General features: G+C 40.3%; 1 long non-coding RNA gene across 12 annotated transcripts in view; it reads right to left on the bottom strand.

The window, feature by feature from the left end:
* Positions 1-346: 346 nt before the first annotated feature.
* LOC135314267 (uncharacterized) overlaps positions 347-22,017 on the bottom strand; it is a 38,907-nt gene continuing 17,236 nt past the window's right edge. For 2 of the 12 annotated variants that reach the window (XR_010373710.1, XR_010373717.1), the window contains exons 2-3: positions 19,134-22,017; positions 2,014-16,307 (exon numbers count right to left, since the gene is read on the bottom strand). The exon at positions 19,134-22,017 is cut by the window's right edge. This is a non-coding gene — a long non-coding RNA (uncharacterized LOC135314267). Of the gene's footprint in view, positions 1,402-2,013; positions 16,308-19,133 lie in introns of those variants that run through there. The other 10 variants (XR_010373721.1, XR_010373719.1, XR_010373712.1 and 7 more) reach the window with 10 other exon arrangements.

The raw sequence follows: 22,017 nt of genomic DNA, 5'->3' as shown, positions 1-22,017 counted from the left end.
AACCCAAAGGGTGTCCGAGTTCAAGTCTTTGCAACTCCTATGAAAATGTGGGTATTTTAGTAAATCTTTGTGCAAAATGAAAATATCATTATATTTTTTCTCTCATTTTATAGTTGGCAGGGAAGTGCTTTTTTTCTCCTTTGGGAGTTTTCAAGATTTCATTTTTTTCAACTAATTCTCTGGCTAACCAATAAGCTGCTAAAAAGTAAATCAGACTGATTTACTTTTGTTTCGGTAATTTCAAAATATTTCTCTTTTTTTGCCTTTATTTATAAATTAAAAATTAAAACCAAAACATATTTCAAAGCAAATAAATGTTCATTTAGAAAAATATCTATCAGGACACTTGAAATTACTTTAAAATATCTTTAACATCTTTTTTTTATGGTTGAGAAGCCTTGTGAAAAACACATTATTCCCACCAAACCTTTTCGTCTGTTTGGCATTTTCCAATACAGTGTTTTCATGGAAAACCCCAGACATAATCACTTGTATCATCAATTCGGTATCTCAAGGTGTTCTTGTTCAGGATGGCTTCTAAGGAGGAATAATTGAGAACTTCATGGTCCGAGTTGATCCAGCACCGAAAATTTCAAATACTGCTGAAATTATCCATATTTCTGAGTACCTATTCATGTAAAAGCTTATATTTTTCAAGGCCCGTGTATGTATGGCCTGTTGTCCTTTCCATTCCTCGCAAATATGACTGATCTAAAGTGTTTCCATTGAAGTAAAATTTTGTCATAGGTTTTGCACAACTTGCACACTATTTCTTTGCCAATGTGTAAACTCCATAGCAAGTCTGTGAGGACTCCTGAAAGGAAGATGCGCAGTTGATATATCGGAGGAAATTTTCTTCTTTTCTGTCATGCCAGACACAGATTTCACCAAATCGGTGGAAGAACTAGCACTGTTGGAGTGGGTAAAGACATATTCACTAAAGAACATGATAATTTTTGCAGCCAAGGAATCACTTCTCAGCATACAATTAGCAACATTTGGTGAATAGTAATTCTTTAACGCCCAAAAATGACCACTCCTTATTTTAGCACTCATTTGTGGAAGGCTTACGTAGGCATTTGTCATGAACAAAAGTTGGAGTAAATTCTCTACAGAAGAAATGTTGAATCTTGAGTGCAACATTGTGTTGATGTTTCGGTTCATCTTGAAGGAGGGAACCTTCTGCTGTAAATCTCAAGTGATGCTCAAGGGGAAGAACAGCACGTACGAGGAGGAGAGCTAGCATGCCAGTGGCCAAGAGCCTACCACTAGAGATAAAGCCTGGGGACCGTGTTACACTAAGAGCCCTCACAACCACTCAGCAAATGCTTTCTTTGCAACTCTTGCTGCCCTGTTCACCGTCTTCCCGAGGCCTGTCCTGTTCATTTTCCTCATCCCACTCTGCAGAATTACAAGAAAACCTGAGGTTTTTCACAGGTTTCTGGAGAGAGGAACAAACTTTCAAACAACTGTTTGTCTTGCCTAGAAGTAGCTGTGCTGGGTTAGACCAAAGGTCCAGCTAGGCACTCGCCCTGTCTGTGGCAGAAACCCCTAGTAGGTATACAGAGAAACGTCAGAAGTCAAACACAAACTAATTCTCTTGATGTATCTTCCTTGTTCCTATCACTTGGCGCATTACAGAGACTGACAGTAGAAGTTGCATAAAACAGTAATGTTTAATGGTATTAAAGGAACTATCTTCCATGAATTTCTAGTCCTTTTTTAATCTGATTATATTTTTGGTATTCTGTGGCAGAAAGTCCCACAATTTAATTGTGCTGCATAACAAACAAAATTTTGTTCGCTTTAAACCTCTTTTGCTCCTTGTACTAACATAGTGAATAGATATTCCTCTCTTCAGAACATTCTTCATAACATTTGTCATTGTATAAAGCTCAGCCATCTCCTTTCAGAGTTCTAAATTTATCTAGTTTTTCCTCACGTGGAAGCAGATACGTACAATTACCCACAAGACAACCACTAGCAAACTCAACTGTTGTTACTGAGACTGACTCTCTTCCAAAAATTAATTTATTTAAAATAATCCTAATGGTGCAAATATCTGAAGATCAGGCAGATCTATAAAACCTGCCCGCAGCAAAATCATGCAATTAGAATCGTGCTCGTAAGTGTTGGAGTCTTAAAACATTAATAGATCATTTTAATGGAAGGAGTTATTAAAATTGTATTTGATTTGCATTATTACAACACTGAATGCACTATGGAAAACTGATTTCATGAGAGAAGTGCAGCACAAAACAGGTTCTTATCATCTGAGTTGGAATTTAAAAATAGACCATGCTTTACAGTTCTGCCTGAATTTTCTTTAGTTTTATTTCTCTTCTAAACAGGTAAGAACTCCTGTTTTTATATTAGAAATAGAAAATGAGGAGGAGGATAAGAAAATAGCTGGAGATTGAAATAAATCCTCAGAAAAGTAATTTGAGGAGAAAAAATCCTTCCCAGTGTAGGTAATTTTTGTCATATATGAGACGTGTTGTTCTGATTATAACAACTATCAAAAGTCCCATGAATTGCAGGGTTTCTGTAGATGATTTAGGAAAAAGTTGCCCCAAATGTGGAAGCAATTATAAAGACATTCATGACTCATTAGTAAGCACTCCTTGTTTTATTTCTGTTACAATTAGACTGTAATTTCTGGATCTCTATCTGACATATTTTCTACTGGGCACTTACCCTCCCTGATGTGTTTATAAAATTCCCCATTTTATTATCGGGATATCACAAGCAAATTTGATGTACAAACATCTTCCTTAACCCAGTAGAAAGCAGAGTTTGTTGCAGTCAATGGAATCATTTCCATTGTTTCCAACAGACTTAGGAATAAATGCAAGGGTTAAAAATATAACCATAATCACAAAGTGGAAGAAGAAATTCAGTGAATTTGTTCTGCAACCGAGATATTTTTAGTTTTCTATTCTTTAGAATTCCTGTAAAGGTATATCCCTCATGCGCAGTTGTCAAAAATAGTGTTTAGGCATTTAGACCTGAGATTATTTAAGCCAGTACAGAAGTGTGCCCTAAATTTTTCAGGGCAGTGCAAATGTGCAAAAATGCTGTCTTCATGTTCAAAAGCTCCATAACATTTAAAACAACTGTGCCAATAAATTAAACAAAGGAGAGGGTTTCTATTAAAAATAGAAACAGTGTCCTGGAGAAAAAATATTCTCTATCTTCTGAGTTTAAAATATGGTTTAAAATTCAATGATCAGACCCTTAGCAGGTGTAAATCATCACAGAAATGATGCTGTAACACTTTCTGTGATATTACCAAATTGTCTTGCTGGTAATTAAGAATATCCTCTGTGGAATAAGGACCAATGACAAGAGAAAGTGTAAGTTGATATTGTCTCAGCACACATAAGCGGTAGACAGAAATATTCATGTGCATAATCTTACACCTTGCCTACATGATACCCAGTGGGCTAAAGTAATAGCATACAGAATTATCTTTGAAAAGGCAATTCTCAACAGAAACTAAAAATCTTACGAGTTGACTGTAAGTTTCTCATAATTATACATGGCAAAAATGAGAATAAAACTAACGGGCATGCACTTGGAAAATGTTTCTTTAAAAATTTTTTAAGATCCGGAGTATATTACACTCAAATGTTTTTCAAGCCCAAGTTTTCTGTTTTTCATCCCAAGAAAATCAGTATCTCTTATATTTCCCCATTTTTTTCATGGGTTTATTACATCTATATTCTACAGCCCAGGGAAACAAATGCAATTTCTATTACTCAGGAAGGTAAAGAAGTCTGGTGAAACATGACAAACTTTTGCACTGAATTTCTGGTGTAACTTTCAGGGGAAAAGGGCACCTATTAATTCAATAGCCACTTCCATGAAGAGCAGTACAAGCCATGTTGTTCATTACAGTGCAGTTCCTTTAATGTACCAAAATAGTGAGTCTATTCCATAATCAAACTTTTCTCTGAAAAAGAATGTTTCCCTTCCTCAATATTAAAAGTGCATCTCTTCTGATCCTTGTGAAAATCATTTTAACAGGTTCCTTAAGGAGATGTCTCTTTTGAGCAGCGTAGTCTCAGGGTTGGGATCTCAGATGTTCATGAAACCTACTCTGACCTGTGTGTTCTGCTCATGGCTTTCCCCAGTACACTATGGGATTTTGAAATCCCTTGGTTTTAATGGAAATTAAGTCACTCTGGGGTTTGCAGGTCTAAACTCCATTTAGTGAAACAGGTAGCTGATGACCGATTGTGTTTTCTCATTTGGATATTAAGATCAGTTTTGGTTCCACTATCCCAAAAACCACCAGAAATAGCTGAGGGAGGAAAAGTATAGTGCATGGTGGTGAACGATGCTTGGATGCGTGTGTCTGAAATGCCCTATAAGTCCAGAAAAAAACAGAATCATGATGGCATAACCAGATGACATGAAAAGGCCAAATATTTACCTTATATGAAGACAAAAAAATAGTCTGTATAGATTACTTGAGGGAATCTTTATTGCAGATATTGAAGGATATTCTAGATTATCAGAAGTCAAGAAAGAATTAGGTGCATATATATATATACACATGATTAGTCTTTGATCTCTTGTAAAATACAGAAGGCAGAAAATACTGTGTATTAGAGGTTCCTGAGCAAGAACCGTTATCTAGGCATCAAGTGCAAACACATTATGATCAGAAGACTTCTTCTAAGGTATGAAAAATATCCAGGCAGCAGAAATATTTGAAGACTTCTCTTTAAGCCACCAAAACCAAATCTGGAAGCCTCTGTGTAAGGCAGGCTCTAGAAGCATCATCCCTCCAGAGGCTCTGATCAGGCAGTACCCCGATCTCAACATCTGCACAGCCCAAGCAGGGATACATTGAATACTACTAACTTTCTGAAGCTGTTTAATGTATTAGGCTCCTTTTTTCACCTGTTGATATCCTGACTTCTCTTGTTTCATGTAACATGGAGGAGTGCAGCTTTTTACCTTGTATTAATACAGAACTTACAAGTATCCACATATGAAGACTAGTGAAATGCTGCCTGTTGTAAAACAGCAAATATTTTCTGTAGAAAGCAAATTCTGTGACATGCCTACTAAGTGAGAAGCAGAAACAGTTTCTTATGTGTGGCCCCCCAGTGAACTCATCCCATTTTGTGCATATTGGAGCTTTGCAAATCTCCAGAGTTTTGTGTTTAGCAAAGCAGATGTGCAAATGGAGATCCTGGTGACCTCACCTCTGAGAATCAGGCCTTTGACATACATTACTCTCCTGCTGACAGGAAGAGAAGTGTGGATCAGTTAGCGTTTCACACCTGCAACTAATGTAGAAGTTGTAACGATATAAGTGAGCATTAGGAATTGAAGTGATGCTTTGGACATGAACCAGCTATATTTCACAGGAAAGGTGCAAATCCACATTACGACTCAGGACATGTATTAGCTGCAGCCCTTCTTTAACCTGGAGAGAAAGAATTATATCCAAGGGAACTTACCTCAAAGAGTTTCTCTTTCCTCTGGCAGAAGTGATGATTAGGCTAAAATTGGCCATTGGTTTTATCTGTAGTTGGGGAATATATGACTTCGTTTGTACAGCTTCAGCTGGTAGGCCGGTCTCGGTTCAAGGTCCTGATCTGTTATAAATACCTCTTCAAAATCAATAGAGGAATGAACTTGGAATAGGGCTGGGGACCTTGTCCCACTCCTTAGGCCTGGACTGAGCTGACCTGGTAAATCTATGGAGGGGTGGGATCTCACTGAACACCCCAAGTTCTCCAACTCCCCTCCACCTTGGGAAGTCTGCATCTCCAGACAGTTTCCTGGGGCCAGGAATTACAACAGCTTTTCACCCACTATTTTCTTGTTGGTAACAGATGCTCTGTGCTGCTCCCTGGGCTATTTGGGCTTCTTCTAATGCTGCACTATGTATTATTCTATAATGCTCCTCACTGACCAGGACTGTCTTCACCAAATCAGATCTATGAACTGCAGAGCATATGGGGTTGGATAATTTTGTTGCCTCATTTAGGCGTAACAAAACTTGTGGATGGGTAGAAAGGTACCATCGCTTTTTATAATAGTTTGCTTTAGCCCTGGGAATTCATCTCCTCTTGATGGTTTTGGAGGTTTCTTCATCAGTGTCTAACAGGTGGCTGCTCTGATGCCTTCCAGCCTACAGGCTGATGCCTCGTGGCTTTCTTGCTGGCTGAGAAATGTCACAGATGGAATTGAGCAGTTTTGTCTCCTCCTCCCAAGTGTACAGGGTGGGAAGAGGTCACACCGGCACATCTTTCCTTGAAAAGTCAGGGGACACTACCGCCACCAAAATGGGTGGTTAGGTGACGTTCAGTTTGAGAAAGGAAACTGGTTTGTCACCTCATTGCTTAATGGTGTGATCTCAAGCCAGAGCTGAGGTGTATCTATGGGTGCAAGAGTTAAGATTATATTATTGACACTATGCTCATCACGCTCTGAAGATATTCTAGTTTCCAGCCTCAGAATGTGATACAACATTAAAAACATGGGGGGATTCTTGGTTACATCAACGCTAATTTCTAGGTTCTCCTCCCAAAGAAAACAAAGCATCTCTCCCTACTCATCCTCCTGATTTCTATTAGAAGGTACAACAGCTCCAAAGTAGATGAGATCTGTCATAATCTATCACTCCTTGGTCTGAGAATCGTATATACATGTGGGAAAGGTGTTCTTACCCAGAATAATATAAGCTAGAGATGAAGTATGTGTGAATTCTTTTGTGTAACGTGATTGTATGTACATACTCTGCAAAGTGTATTTGGAGGTAGTTGAGAACAGTAGTGTGTATGATTCAAAGTAATCAGGTACATTAAAACACATAGGAAGGGCACAGAAGAGGCAAGGGAAGGTATAGAAGGAACAAAGGAAAGAAAAGAGATGCGGAGACAGCTAAAATGATGGCAGGTGTGACCGGCAGCATCACATAGGACAAATCCCAATAGTTTATAAGAAGATGGAAAAATGCCTCTCTGGCATTGTACCTTTAGTGTTTCTCCACAATGATGTTATAGGGCTTTTTCTACTCTTGATGTAAATGCAGCACTGAAGCTCTCCTGATTTTTTCCCCCGTTGTGTAAGATGTCCTTTACACTGTGATGAGATCACTGGTGTATTAGTTCATTTTAATCTTTTCAGAAATAATGCAGGAACTGCAGTGAGGTCATGACTGCAGTAATGTCTAAAAGGATGGTTTCATGGAGAAAAGGAGAAATTTTCCTCTCATTGAGCAAAACTGTAACAGAATTTGTGACTCTCAAGTGTGTTGGACAAGTTAAGGTTTGTTTATTTTTGCCTTCTGCATGTTTTTGCGAAAGGCAGCCTGCTTCATACTCTGGTTGTTGTTTTTTTTAAAGTATTGCACAAATCCAGCAAAGCTTGCAGACAAAGGACCCTGCTAGAGCAGCACTCCATTTGTACAACCATGTAGAAGCACCTTTACCCATGGTACCCACCCCATCATACAGTCAAGAGGGGGGTAAAAAAATCAGACTCCTGTGATGAACTGAATATCCCCACCTTAGACTTTCTGCATCATTCAGAGGGCGGATGCCTGACTGAGAACATCCTAGTTCCCATCCCTTTCGAGGAGAAAAATCCTCAGGGCATCCCCCAGGGCCATGCTATCACTGGTTAATATAACATATTTATGCCTTATTGATCAATAGAGTAACACCAGGCATGAATTTGGACTGTGACACTTCAGGCAATGACAGTGACTTGGAAGTGCCAAACTTCCACTCTTACCCTGATTTTACCCCCAGTCTTTTCCACTCTCTGTTTGCTAAGTTAAGTGGCAAGACTTAATGATATAATTCTGAAAGGTCTCTGGATGGATTTAGTACTGGAAAGAAACACGTAGACAGTTGGAATCATACGCCTCGCTTTACCATGGCCAATGTATTGTATTTTAATGTGTTCTAATGAACTTAAAAATGACTCCCCAGTGCGCTTGCTGCCTGGGTCAGAGGGTTTATTTTGAGTTTGCCGTCCTCCTGGATTCTTGAGATAATTCCCTCTGGATTTGTTGGGTCTACAACAAAGTGGTGATAACAAATACACTGTTGCTTTAATCCAGTGCCATGTTTTCTCCCTCTTTGCAATGTGGATTTGTGCATACTAACAGTTATACGGCTCCCAGTTAAGCAACTTTGGGGCGTTAGTGACATGCAGCATAAAACCAGTTCCCCTTTCATACCTAGAGACCAGGCATCCTGGATGATCTCTGTGACACAGCAGGTGCCACAGGTTCAGTTTTGCTCAAAGAGTGTCAGAGCTTTAGTCACCCAGAGAGGAGCGGGAGATTAATGGCATTAATTGATAGTGATAGGGAACTGTGGGCTGTAAAGCCCATTGCACGCAAAGAAGAGCCCACCTCTACATACTACTAATATACATAACTATAGAAAGCCTTCCTATTTAAAAAGACTAATTAATAATGCTTAGTGGTCTGGATTTCTAAGTATGAATTATCAGGGATAAGAGAGGTGAGGAAATGGGTTAACATTGTATTGTTTAAAATTACAGGGGTTTAAATTGTTTAAAATGATAAGCAGATAGGGTTTCCATGCCAGATTTGAGACGTTTGTTCTCTTTCATTTGTACTAAAATTTCAGCTTGAGCTCACATTGTCATTCTACCCAGACTGCTTCCCAGACAAGCTAATTTGTCTACCTGTGTTCCATTTTAGGCCTTGGTTTTAATTTGAGGATGATTCCTGCTAATACCAAAGACTGGAGAGGACATCCATTAAAAGTCTACACAGCAATTGAAATGGAAAATTCCAAAAGAAACCCTATTAGAGTTTTTCTCCATCAAATCAACATTACAGACTTCTTATGCATTTCTTAATTAGACATTGATATTAACTGGACTGTTGCATGATTTAAATCTAGCTCTTAATCTCAGCTATTCTATGCTGCTGTAGTTTTTATGACATCCAACTAGCGACTGCTTTATGCATTAATCTATCTGGAAAACCACCTTCACATTTTTTTTTGTCTTTTTTTAGAAGAATAAAAGCCCCAAGAAGGAAATGAAAGCTTTTGGGTTCAGCCACTAGTAATTTTCTGCTTAGTATTTGAAAAATTGCTTATTTTAATTGCTTCATAGAAGAAAAAGATATCAAAGCTAACGTTCTTTCTCTCCAAACTTTGTAATTATTTCTCTCAGACTCTTATTTGAAATGCCTTGAAAGGATTTTCATTGAAATGTAGATTTCTTCTCTTTCAAAAGTACTTTTATTCCCCTGTGCTTCTTTCCCTTTTTTTCTGGTGACTTCCTCTCTAGATTTAGAGCAAAATACATAGACTCCAATCTCTGGACACTGTAGCATGTGTCACACAGACGTCCCTTAAGTGCCATCTTCTTTAAAACTAACCTTCTCACGGCCTAGACACTGGGCTAACAATCACCCATAGGTCTTAGACAGCCTGGTATCCTTGGGCTTCCTCCAGAGACAGTGAAGAAGAGTCATAGGTGTTATAGGGGTTTGCTGTATGACAGTCCTACCCATTCTGAAAACCGCTGTGTGATTTGCTTATGAACATCACTACCAAAATCAGGGAAGCCTAATGGAAGAGTGTCATAAATGTTAGTGAGCATGTCAGTGAAGAGAAGTTTGGGGCTTGTGATAGAGTCTAGGGACAGGGAAGTACAGTACAGTTTCAGGTTCTGTTTCCAGCAGTATAAATCCGACTATCCTAATCCAGGAAGGAATTTGCTCACTAAACCATGTAGTTAGTTCTGCACTGTATTTAAACATCAGTAGCACAAAGCCTCAGGATCGTGTTGGCCTCATCCGTAATCCTTGATACCGACATAGCTATAGTAGCAAGAAGTTCTTTATTTCACCTATACATTTTCAGGGAACATTATTTACTAATAGATTATGATCTGGTCAAAATGATCTATACATTCATTACATCTAGAGTGGGCTTTCATAACTCACAGTATCTAAGAATGAGGCAAAACTCGCATTTGTTTATAGCGCAGCAATTCTGCTCAGCAAAAAAAAGACACAGAGAAAATACTGTCCTAAGCACCTTGTGATCTGCTCTGAGACCCAGCTGATTTCTCATGCCAGCTCAGAAACATCTTCAAGAGCCTCAGAAGCATGGGGAGCTGGCTACCTCAGAGACCCCTCGAAATACAGCTGTTCTCTCTGCAAATAAGTGGCACCGCAAGCCTAGTGCAGTCATGGCTAAGGTTGTCTCATAGGGGGAATCTGCACAGTGGAACAAAACATTTTGAGAAGAGAAGATTGAAATTAAGCTAAAGCATTCACAATATCAGATTTTACATGCATTTTTTGCAATAATACAAAAGGAAGAAAGAGAACAAGAAAATGAGTTAGAGGAAGATGGAGAGAGATGGTCTATTAAGCAAAGCTACTTTTTTACTCTCTGAATTTACAGTCCTGATAGACATCTTTATTCAAAATTACTCATTTTTTATATTCAGATACTACAGTTTTCAATGCTGGTTCCTAGATTTGTCTGGACAGATTACCCTCTTATTCCCACAATGAAACTTAATTATCCTTTTTATATCATCAGATACTTTCAGTGATTTCCTGAACTGTTTCTGGGGACAGAGAGTGGCTGATGGGTCAGTCAGTAAAGCAAGTACTGTGCATCCCTGTTGGCCCCACATTTTTGAAGGCAGAAGCCCTTTGGCCCCAGGTCTCCTTAGAAAGATTTTGAGCACTAGTACAAGTATTTTGCTCATATCTACTTTTGCTGAGTTTTTTTTGACTAGGCAGAGACTTGTAATTTTCTCAGCACCTTTCTGTGTATTACTTGGAAGCATCTAAATGTGAGTAACTCACCTGGAATCTGTAGAAGGATATTTGGATGATTCATCTCTGAGGCAAGAATAACCCCTCACAAAATCCAGGATGGAAATGACTGTATGGTTTAAAACATGCCTTCCTCTATCACTGCTGTTGCAGCAGGAAGGAATGTGTCTGAGTAGTTAAAGTCCAAATGACTAAATAAATTTTTTCAAAGCAGCAGTAGTAGCACAGAGGGTCATATGAGTTGCTGGTATCGAGTAGTTACCAGACTTCGGGACACTTCATTGACTTCATCTGTAAAGAAACCTATAACACACGTTATCTGTTATCACTACCTTCTGTGTCTGAGCAAAAGTACCAAAGAGTAAAGCACTAGCCAAAGCGGAAAAGTTGCATAAGATAACCCAAGACTTGCAAGTACTAAAGGGGAAATTATAATGAGTATCCATTCAGTCTTTGAGAGTTATTTTTTAGCTCTTCTTTTTTTTTTTTATTATTATTGTCTCGATTATTCAGATAAGAAAGTAGAGAAATATTACAATAAATTAAAATATAAATAAGCTTAAGAATATCACCCAATTCATTTGAAGGTAGAGAGATAGCACAACTGATGTGTGCTGTGGAATACTTTATGAATGAAATGCTAACTCCCAAAGAGCTGACCTGGTGAAATAATTTTAATATACAAATAAAGCAGGTGTTGCTACGGTACACAGGTATGCTTCACTGGATCGAACAAGTCGTGGTCAAACATGGTTTCACAACCAGGCTGGGATTAACAATAACCTTTGTACGGACTTCATACATTGACTAAAACCGAAACGGAACAAAACTCCACTTACTCTGGCATACTGTTCCTATCCCAGTCACATATCTGTATGAAAGTTGCTTCTTCCAAATCCAGTTTGTGACCCCAACCTGAAAGCAGAGGACAGGATGGCGCAGTATCACTGAGACCGTATAGTCTGTCATACCACAACCAGAGATTGCAATGGCATTGTGGAATAAAACACAAGCTTCTCCGTCACACCCCACCTACATTTTTTCCTGATGAGTTTATCATTCTTAATAATCTCCACTAGCCTGTGAGAACAGATAATCTGTTTTCTATAAATGCAATAAATAACGCTTTAAAGGACATGGCATTTATTCAATTCACCAATTTAGTGATTCAAAATAAATGTAAAAAGAAATGATGTCTAAAGAAATGAGCCGCAGGATCCCAGGATAGAGAGTCTCAGGCTGAGTCCCCATTTTTGCTGCTGATGGGTTCTGCCATCTTAGACCAGTCAATTCAACCTTCAGCCCGTGTGTATTTACCTGCCTCCATAAAGCAAATAGTTAGCACCTTTTATAGGGATTTTACAGTAGTGTACTGTACAATCTGTACAGTGAATGGCAATAAACTAGGTCCTGATCTCATCTGTGCCCTCACTCCGTGTGACTGAAAAACGAGTGATAAAAAATAATAATATGCTCTGAATAATTATGTATTGTCTTTATAGTGAAGCAGGCCTTGAGCATTGTGAGCTCTCCACGGGGAGAAGTCCCATTTAAAAAATCTCCCTGGCATAAAAATGAATCAGATCCTGTCACGTGAATGGCCTGCATTTACTAGTCTTTCCACTTACCTTCTAGTCGTTCATTTTCTCAGTTGACTTGTGCCTGTTCTCTGGTTGTCAACAGGAACTGGGTAACAACAACTTGCTGGAGATGGAGTATTAAATATATAAACAAACACACAAAAAACCTGCTGACTTGGCAGATGCACTATTACAACCATGATGTAAAACTATCAAACAACAAATGCAACTTCCGAAAGTCTCATGATTCACATCACAAACAGAAAGGGAGAAAAGTGAAAGAGGACTTTGACCAGTGCTAACAAATTTGGAACAAGACTGGGTTTTGAGATCATAAGACTTTCAGGATGGGTCGGGTTGAATTCTTGGTCTGTCTGAGCAGCAGATCCTGTAACCATTACAGCATTAAGCACTGCATCCATCATCTGTAAAAAGGCAGCATTTGGACTGCCCTGATAGTAAGGACCACTCCGCTATAGCCAGGAAAATCAGTCAGTATCTCAGCTCTAGGACAGTGAAAATGTTTGGGAAGTTCAGGAGCATACTTCTCTCCTCCCAACGGCTCTAAGTGTGGTACCAGGGCTGGTTGTTTCATCTGGGAGACGGGGAAGGCAAATGCTGCCTAGACTTTGAAGCTCTTAGAAAAGGAAACGGTTCATACCTGCTGCATTGTGCTTACCCCAGGTATGGGGCATTTCCCCCAGGAAGACGGAGCAAAACAGAATAGGGCAGGGGCAGAAACACCAGGAGTAAGCTAATGGATGTTTCGGTGGGAAGAAAGGGAGATTAATTATGGGAAAAATCTACTGGCCATTAAGTGCCCTGGAGCAACTATTGCGACACTGAAGCAGTGACTTTCCATGTGGCTTTAAAACATCAGACCTAAGGAAGCATTTGCAATTGAAACTGCATCTTCTTTTTCTTAACTCTCTGGTTCCCATGGGCCAGCAGCAGCCTTGCTAAATAAAATGGTTTTTTAGGGGGACTAGCTGGCCCCAGGGATAGGTAATGCAATATAGCGCCTTTCATCTCTCAGCCATGAACCCAAGTCAAACAGAGTTTGGTAAATGGCCAATAACCCTTACCATCCCAGGGGCTGTTTGGTGACCTGTGCAAAATGAGGAGGGTCATCCCTGTGCCTATGTACTAGACAGCAAGTGTCAACTTCACCACAAAAAGAGACACTTTACTACTCATTATCACCCAATTAAACATTCTTAAGCCAAGTGAATGAGCCCGGAAAACTCAACCATCTTCTTACCCAACGATGGTGGTCCCAGTACATCAGGGCTTGAAATACATTAATGAGGACAGTTGCATTGTAGCAAACCAGCCTGTCTCTCTCCTGCAGACAAGAAATCCAAGTCCAAACTACTCACAGCAGCACGTGATTGCAGCTCTCCCCAGATCTACGTGGAAATCCCTGGGAAGAGAGGCCCAGTTTTTAGGTACAGCAGATACTGATGCATGGCCGTGAAGTTACAGAAAGCTGCAGTCCTCTGCAAACCTGCATTTAGGACCTTAAATAGACACAGATAACCTGCACAGGGGCACAGCAACCAGCACTGATAGAGTTAATGTGCTTCACTGGAAGGCTCTGTTCCCTCACACATCATGAATATACTGTTCTGGTTACCAAAATAGCTGTATTTGGAAGGGTTGAAGGCCAGAAGCTCACTGCGGTACCATTCGGTCCCCATGCACTGCTCATTTTAAGGTCAGACCTTTAGCATCAGGAACCTGTTAGAAGAAAGAGGAATCACTTTAAAAGTTGTTGCCACTCTGGGGGTTACCCTGGCAGGTCTAAGAGGGGAAAGGGAAGGGCAGGGGCAGATAAACACTTGGCCACATGAAAAATCAGCTGCCCCTACATTTCAGTAGGTCTGCATAAACCTCTGAAACCCACCCAAAATTCCAGCCAGCTTGTTCTTTCTCACAGTGTTTCTAGTCACCGCTATCATTTTGTACCCCTTCTATGCCACAGCAATGATAACGTTGTTGTCAACTCTGAGTTACTGTTTAATCCCTACTATCTTGATTAATTGCATTAAATTGGTATATGTGTGTTAATGAAACAGAAGATGGCAGGGGCAGCTTTTACTTCTTATTCTTTCAAGTAGATAATTTCTCAGGGCTTCACAGGTTGTGGAAAAATAACAATACAGACACACCACACATCATATTTCAGCTCAGCTGATACAGCTATTTCACTCATACAGTGGCCCACGATTTTCTTCGCGTATCACAGTATAGGCTTAATTACCATGCTGCTACTGCATGGCAGCTCCCCTCACTTTCTTTTTTTTTTTTAATTTGTATTATTTGCAAGTCGTAATCATGTTTTCCTGTCATCCCCAAGCAATGTGCATGCGTGCGTACGGGCAAATGCCAAACCTGGAAAGGAAATTTGATGCATGTCCATGAATTAGAGTTTTCAAACTTTGGCTGAAGATTAGTACATGTAAACATAGCTCTGCCCCCTTCATCTTGGATAATTGGTCACAAATGCTACTTGACACTTCTCAAATCAGACACTTTACATACTTCTGAGCATAGCTGAACTTTTCTGGCAGGAATTCATTTGCTTTGCAACTCAGCCGCTCATTCCTGGCCCAGTCCCTACTCCAGTGATTTCAGCGCAATGTTCTGCCAGTGCGAGAAGCACAGAGGCAGGACCAGATCTGTTTGCTAGCATTGACGAGCCTGGCTTTGTTGACTCCCTCAGAAATACAATTACTGCAGCTAATGTTCTGCCCTTCGCCAGCCTTGATTAACAGCAGGATTTTTACCTTCCGGTCCCTCTCTCTATTCCAATTACTGTACAAGTTACATTGCATCAGGGGACATCTCAGAAAAATGAAGAAGGCAATGTAGAATCACCAGAAAATACAACTTCTGACACACTAGGACCCTTCTGCAGCTGCATCAGCTTTATGGGAGATGGCTATGGACACCATCCACCCCCAAAGAGATCATCTCAGTTTTCTCCTACCTCTCCTGCAAACCGTGCACGCTCCAGCAGAGAGGGGGAATCCATTTCTGGAGTACTGATGAAGTTTGAAGTAGCTACAGAATGTCATGCTATTAAACAGCCTCCTGTTTGCTCTGACATTGCTGTGTGTTTACTCACCGTGCACCGGTACTGCAAGAGCTGAGCAGACCATATGCTCACTTAGAAGGGCTGCCAGGTCTCAGGGAGCATTATTGTACCTATTCCAGGAGGGGTTTGGGGCAAGAACACGTTCTGCAAGGTTTTCACTAGGAGTTATGTATTTTATCTGGTCATTTATTTCTGTCCGTCCTCTGGATTAAATGCCAGTTTCTCAGCATATCCATATACATCTATGAATAACCAATGGAAAATATCATTCACCCTTTATTCACTGGGACGTTGATAAGCTGCAGCATATTAAAAATGTTTGTTCTTTTCAGCTATCAAGTGGGATGTGTGCCAGCATGCCCTCTCATGCTAGCTGCTTCATCCAGAAAACAGAGAAAATGATGAAACAATACCCATTCTAGAAGAGGGCAAAGGTTCACATGGGTTATTTTAGCATTATTGTCTTGCTCATCATTAACACTGAGTCTATAAATTAGATCGAGCCCCTACCTGCAGGAGGAAAGGAAGAAACTTTGGGCTGTGTTTCAGGTATAGACCATGAGAGGAGCAAATGCCCAGCCACACGCTCATGTTAGCTTGGTTCTCAGGGCTTCATACAGCTCAAAGGACTGACAAGAAGGAGCCACGACAAGAACAGTCCACGCAATGTTTCTCCAGCCTTTAGTATCTTGTGCCATGACTGAGAGCTGAACAACCACCCAGCAACAGTCAGGGAACCAGCTGCACCAACCATCTCTCTGTGTGCTTGGTCCCCACACTTTCCAGTCACAGTCTTGTGATTCATGGTTCGTCCCTAGAGAAGAAGGGTAGCTGGTGTTAAAAGAGATACAGAAGATTCACTGTGGGAATGCAAATGCCCTTATTGCCCCTGAATTTGCCATGGAGCAATGCAAGAGACGTCATTCCTTGCTAGTGTGTCTTGGGTTCTCACAGATTCTTACCTTAAATTAAACAGATGGAAACGTCTCTCACTTCCTCCTGTTTAACTCTGATACTGGAACCATCATGGGAGTAGTGGGTATGACATTTAAAGGTGGAAAAGGCACCAATTGGCAGAGAGATGCAACATAGCTCTAAAGCCTGAGCTAAGGAGGAGGCTTAGTTTCCATTGCTATTATATATCACTATATAAATTTAGCTTTCAGGTCCTAGACATTTTAAAATAACATGTCTAGTGTTAGAATAGAGGAGTATCAGAAAAAGTAAATTACAGGTTACAGTCTTCTAGTATTTGCAGTAAAAGAACTATTATTGTAATTACACCTATAGAGTACTCGTTTATGTTGTTATTAGGGGAAAAGGATGTATGGAAAGAAAATCCTGCAGAAGGAGAGCCAAGTAATTTATCTGGGACAAAGAACTATGATGGCTGCTCAACGCACTTCTGTTTTCAGCACAGGGGCTCACTGTGCGCGTGTGGATGTGCAACATCCAGTGATTTTGGAGAAACCTCTATAGGTTGCTGATATCTGGTACCAATGGAAACAAACCACAACCCACAGAATGGCCTGGCCTCACACACAAACCCCCAGATTGGGAGCTGGGTGCCTTTTTGTACCATTTAACATCTCCATAGTCTTTGCTAGGTGAGAACGGAAAGTGCCCAGATGATTCCAAGAGCTCGATACTTCGCAGACAAAACTCCTTTCCCACCACCAAAAAAATCAAACCCAGACTCTTGAACATCTGAAATGAGACTACTAAAATAAGAACAAAATATTTTTTTCAGGGGAAAGGTGAACCTCCATTTTGAATCATTATTTTGTGGTTGGGGCTAAATGGCCATTATTAGTACATAGGTACACGCTGCTGTAAATCCACCGTATTGCCTCCAGGATGTCATTACTGAAAGTAAGTGAACTGTTGCTTCAGTGGCTAAAGATCTACTTTTTTAATGCCTGGTGTCATCAACAAATTCAGGCTGGCAATGACATCCTACTTGTCTAAGCTAATATACAGCTTTGCACTCTCCTTGGTTTTCTTCCCATTCACACTTATGGCTTAGTGTTAATGTCTACCACTAACCAACACTGCAGCTGAAGTGAATGAAGTGACGAATGAACACACAGTTTGTAGGTAGATAACTGGAAGTCCAGCTGAGTAGATTGCATTATTTAATATATCATCATTATGTTTGTATTTTAAAAGCATCTAAACCATATTATTTCTTCTATAACTCGATCACTTCAGGGTTCCAATGCTAGGGATGAATTGTTCTTTATGCTTTTTGGTGGAGATTTGTTTTCTAAAAAATGATGGAACCACTCGGAGCTTAAATTAATTAACTTAGCTTAAATTAATTCTTTTATTTATTATTAAATTAAGCTTAAATTCATAAATTAATTGCTGTAATAAGTTAGTAAGTTGTCCCTACTTGAGAAAACTCTTGTGTCAGGAGTAAAACTCCTTGCTTGGCTGTGCTGCAAGAAAATAGGATGATATTTAATTATGACAACTCAAACTCATCTGGTTTCTCCAAGTGCGGACTATATTGATTTACAGCACTAACATAGAAAAGACAGAATTAAAAAGCTGGTTTATTTAGAAACTTACTTATTCCTAAAAACATCTGTTCAGCTCATTTTTAAATTTGATTTCTTATCCCAGGTGAATTAACACTGCATTTCGGAACATCAAGGACGGCATGTGCATGATAACAGCTGGTCGTAGTACCAGCATAGTTTGGTCATTTTGGTTGTAAGATTTTTGTTTGTTTCTTTGTCTGCAAAATGGTGTTTCCAAAAGAGAAATTAAGAGCACCGGAGACAGAATTACAGACCTTGGTTGGTTTATGAGACTTAATATTAGTACAGGACCACAGCCTGTAAGATGAGTGGCAAATGAAACCAGCTTTCAGGGAGAATCAATGTCTGGTTTTGAAAAAAACAGTAAGGAAAGTCCGTGCCAGTGTTTCAGCATAACAAATGAACTTAGGCATGTTGAAGATAATCATGATTATTTAATATTCCACAGCTTTACAACTCGATACTCTGTGGACAAAAGATCAGAAGGCTGCTGAGTCCAAAGTTTTGAATCTTTGGGTCAATATGCTTCTCATGTCTTCAGCATTTAGTTTAATTTAAGAGGAAACAGTTCTGAGCTAAGATAAGATCTCAAACAAAATTGACGTGGACTCACAACATGGCCTAACATAACAATTTAATCTATCCTGTGCTTCCCCTGAAAGAAGGCTTAATAACTGTGGTATGATTTCACCTGCTGCTTCTAACATTTGCTCATTCTTTTTTCCTGAGCAAATTTGGATTATCAGATGGCGAGCAGCTTTGTTCATGGTAGACAAACTTGAATTCATGTAGGATTAATAACAATGGGTTCAATCCTGGATTCAATGGCAGCCTTAATGAATGGAGTCTTTGGAAGACAAATATTTGTTTGTGTTAAAGACAAATAATTAATCCTCAATTTTCCTGGGTGTCAGGTGGTTACAGCACATATCACAAAATGTTTTCCCTATGTATCCAGCCTTGGGAGAACGAATGGCAGAAACATTCCCCAAACCCTGGCATTGCAGATACAAGCCATTTTGACCTTGTCATTTCAAAATCTGAAGTTTCACAATGAATTATTTGGTGTGAGGAAAAACGTGTCTCTTACTCACAGTATTTTCCCAGGCCCTCCTGGTGATCTGATGCTGAGGTGTAAAGAGCGAGAAAGATCCGTGTCACTGTGATCCATCAGCAGTTGTAGGTCGAGATAGGACTACGCAGATGGAGGAACCCGGGCTGGATCTGGATTTTGGCCCAATCCTCACCATTGCATCAGACGTGAGCATCTTCCAAATTCCTGTGGGAAATCCCGCACTCTTTACTGCTTTCCCTGTCTCTTGGGAAGCAACTTGAGCACGCACCACCACCGTGCCCAGCCAGGGAGGAGCTGGCTGAGCCACTAGGCTGGGCTGCGCTGCCCAAAACTGAGTACCCGCTCACCTCGGTAAAAATTAGCAGACTTCAGACTGCAGGCAATTTTACCCTGGAAAAAGATCGCCCACGTTGCTAGAGTTTAGGACAACAAATTAGAGCTTTTCATATACACTGGAAGCTTTTTTATTTTTTGTCTCTCTCCTCACCACCCCCACTACCCCCCAGTAACATCCAGTTGCTTAATTCCATTTGAAATCACCCTGAGTAGGCACCTAAATAATCTTGTCCTTCATGCCTGTCAACATCTTAGGCACCTAACCACCTTTAGAGATGTGGTGTGAAAGCTTGTGAACGATGCAATCGAGGAGGGAAACAAAAGGCAAGTATCCCTATTTGCTGCCCAAGAATCCACAAAGAATGCTGCTTCAGCTCTGCTCTGATTTCTAATTAGATTATGAGTGATGTAGGACTCTGAAGCCAAGCTGGAGTTTGTGCTAGCACTTTGCATGTATGAATGACAAAGGGACACCACTTTCATATTGATTTAGGCAAGCCAGTGGAAGAATGTTTAAACATCAAGTGCTTGATGCCCCAGTTTGCCAGAGCACCTGGAAATATCAAATTAATTCCAGGTGTTCTGCCATTAAGACAGGCTTGCCGCTTTTACAGCCACACACACAAAATGTGGCTCCCAGTTCCACAAATAAAAACTGAGCGGTTTCTGCTCCTAATGCCTCGATAACTCTGACATATTGCAAGTTCTGGAAAGAATTTTAATCTACGTAGTTTTTTAAATGGGGAGGGGAGTGAGGGGGGAGGGATTTTAAATATGCTGCATACAATTTGTGATGGTCATCTCTAAAATGCAGCTCCATTATCCTTTTCCATTTGGAATGAATGAGGCTAATTAATTTCAGGCCATACTTGATGAGGTCAGCACCATACGAAGGGTGCGTGCTAGACATTGCTAATCTCTTTCAGCTGAGAGTGATGAATTAAAGATGAAGCATTCCTTTGCAGGCCTAATTTAGAATGTATATCAAAAACCTACAGCAAATAATACTATACCCTACAACAAAGGAAAACTTGTTCTCTCAGGCTCCCATGTAGGGTTGATTTTAAAGGCATTTTCATTTCACTTTGGAATTCCAGCTGTGGATGGGTGAAACAGTTCAGAAAATTCAAGCTTTCTCTCTTTCTATTGCTTTTATGGACAAAAGTAGGCAAGGGGGGTGCTAAGGGGAGAGAGAAACTAGTCGGTGTTTGATCTGTATATACTGTGATTCTTCTGACTGTACGCTCGGCGTTTAGGAAAGCTGCCAGGCTCTTGTGCTCCCCAAGTACCTGTGATGTGACACCCCCCCACGGTGCACACAGAAATTTTACTGTTGGGTGTTTTAAGTCTAAGGGGAAAAGCTATCAAGTGTCCCATTTTGCTCAGCATCATCTCAAGGATGTTTTCTCAGACACAGCAGGCTTTTCCCCAGGAAGCAGGATGGGTCTGGCAGTTCTGCTGGGTCACCCAATGAGGACATGAGAACTTCCGAGCCAACACGGACCTACATTTCTCTGTAGGGAAAAATACCTCCCTATGCAAAAAGGTCCCGTCACATCTAGGAGCACAGGTAGCAAAATCTAACAGAAAAAGGCACCACGAAAGCAACCACACCAGGTCTGGAGGCAGTACAAATTGCTGCAGAGCTCTTGAATTTGCTGGACTTGGGGCTCAGCCAAGCTTTGCCACCTTTCCCTTAGGCAAGGCCCCCCACAAAGTCCATAGGGGTCTCCCCCTAGTCAGGGACTGCAGGATTTGGCCCTGTGGGCAGCAAGAAATTAACCTTAATTGTCATTCCGGTAAAACAGGGAGTATGAAATCCTAATCCAGCCTCGGAAGGAGGCTGAAAACAATAGAACAGCAGCTTCCCCACCACTTTGCTCTTTAATACCTGGCAGTGTCTTGAAATTCTTGACAGGTTGCTGCAGCGAGTTGAAGTTCCCAACTGGTGGCCGTAAGCGGCTGCCGTCTTTGTATCCCAGTAGTCCTCATTAGAACAAAGCTGCTTCGAATTAAATCCAATCTACATGCCGAATCAATCTTTCAACCCTTTGATTGCTTCTGAAAATATTTATATTTCTTAATAATGCACATTTTGTCCCACAGCCTGTGATTAAACCCAGACAAGGTCCGGAGAAGCCTGAAGTATATGTGGAAGGGGTTATTTTGGACAGGAAAAGAAAGATAAAGGACACAGGTTTTTCCTATTGTGAAACCATTAGAGTGTATAAATCTAGCAATTGCAGTTGTATAAGCATCAGAGTGGGGTTGTAATAAATACAGATTGGAGTATTATAGTAACCAAATGGAGTTTATGGATTATGTTCACTAGTTCATATTTCTCAGCTACTACAATCTAACATCGTGCTGCACTCAGCTCTATTAATATTCCCTATTAATATTCTCTTTACACGTTTGTGGGGAAAAAAAAGTTAGGAATCAACTGCTGCTTTGCGTAAAACAAACATGTTTAAAGAATCATGCCCTCAAAGGAAAAAATAAACAAGGGGATGCTGTAAAGCGACTGTGTTAGAAGGGCATGGGCTGTGGCTGGCTGAAATCGGCTC

Source organism: Phalacrocorax carbo, chromosome 7 (assembly GCF_963921805.1).
Source record: "Phalacrocorax carbo chromosome 7, bPhaCar2.1, whole genome shotgun sequence".
Lineage (NCBI taxonomy): Eukaryota > Metazoa > Chordata > Aves > Suliformes > Phalacrocoracidae > Phalacrocorax > Phalacrocorax carbo.
The sequence above is the reverse complement of the archived record's forward strand: the minus strand, read 5'-3'. Positions and strand labels throughout refer to the sequence as shown.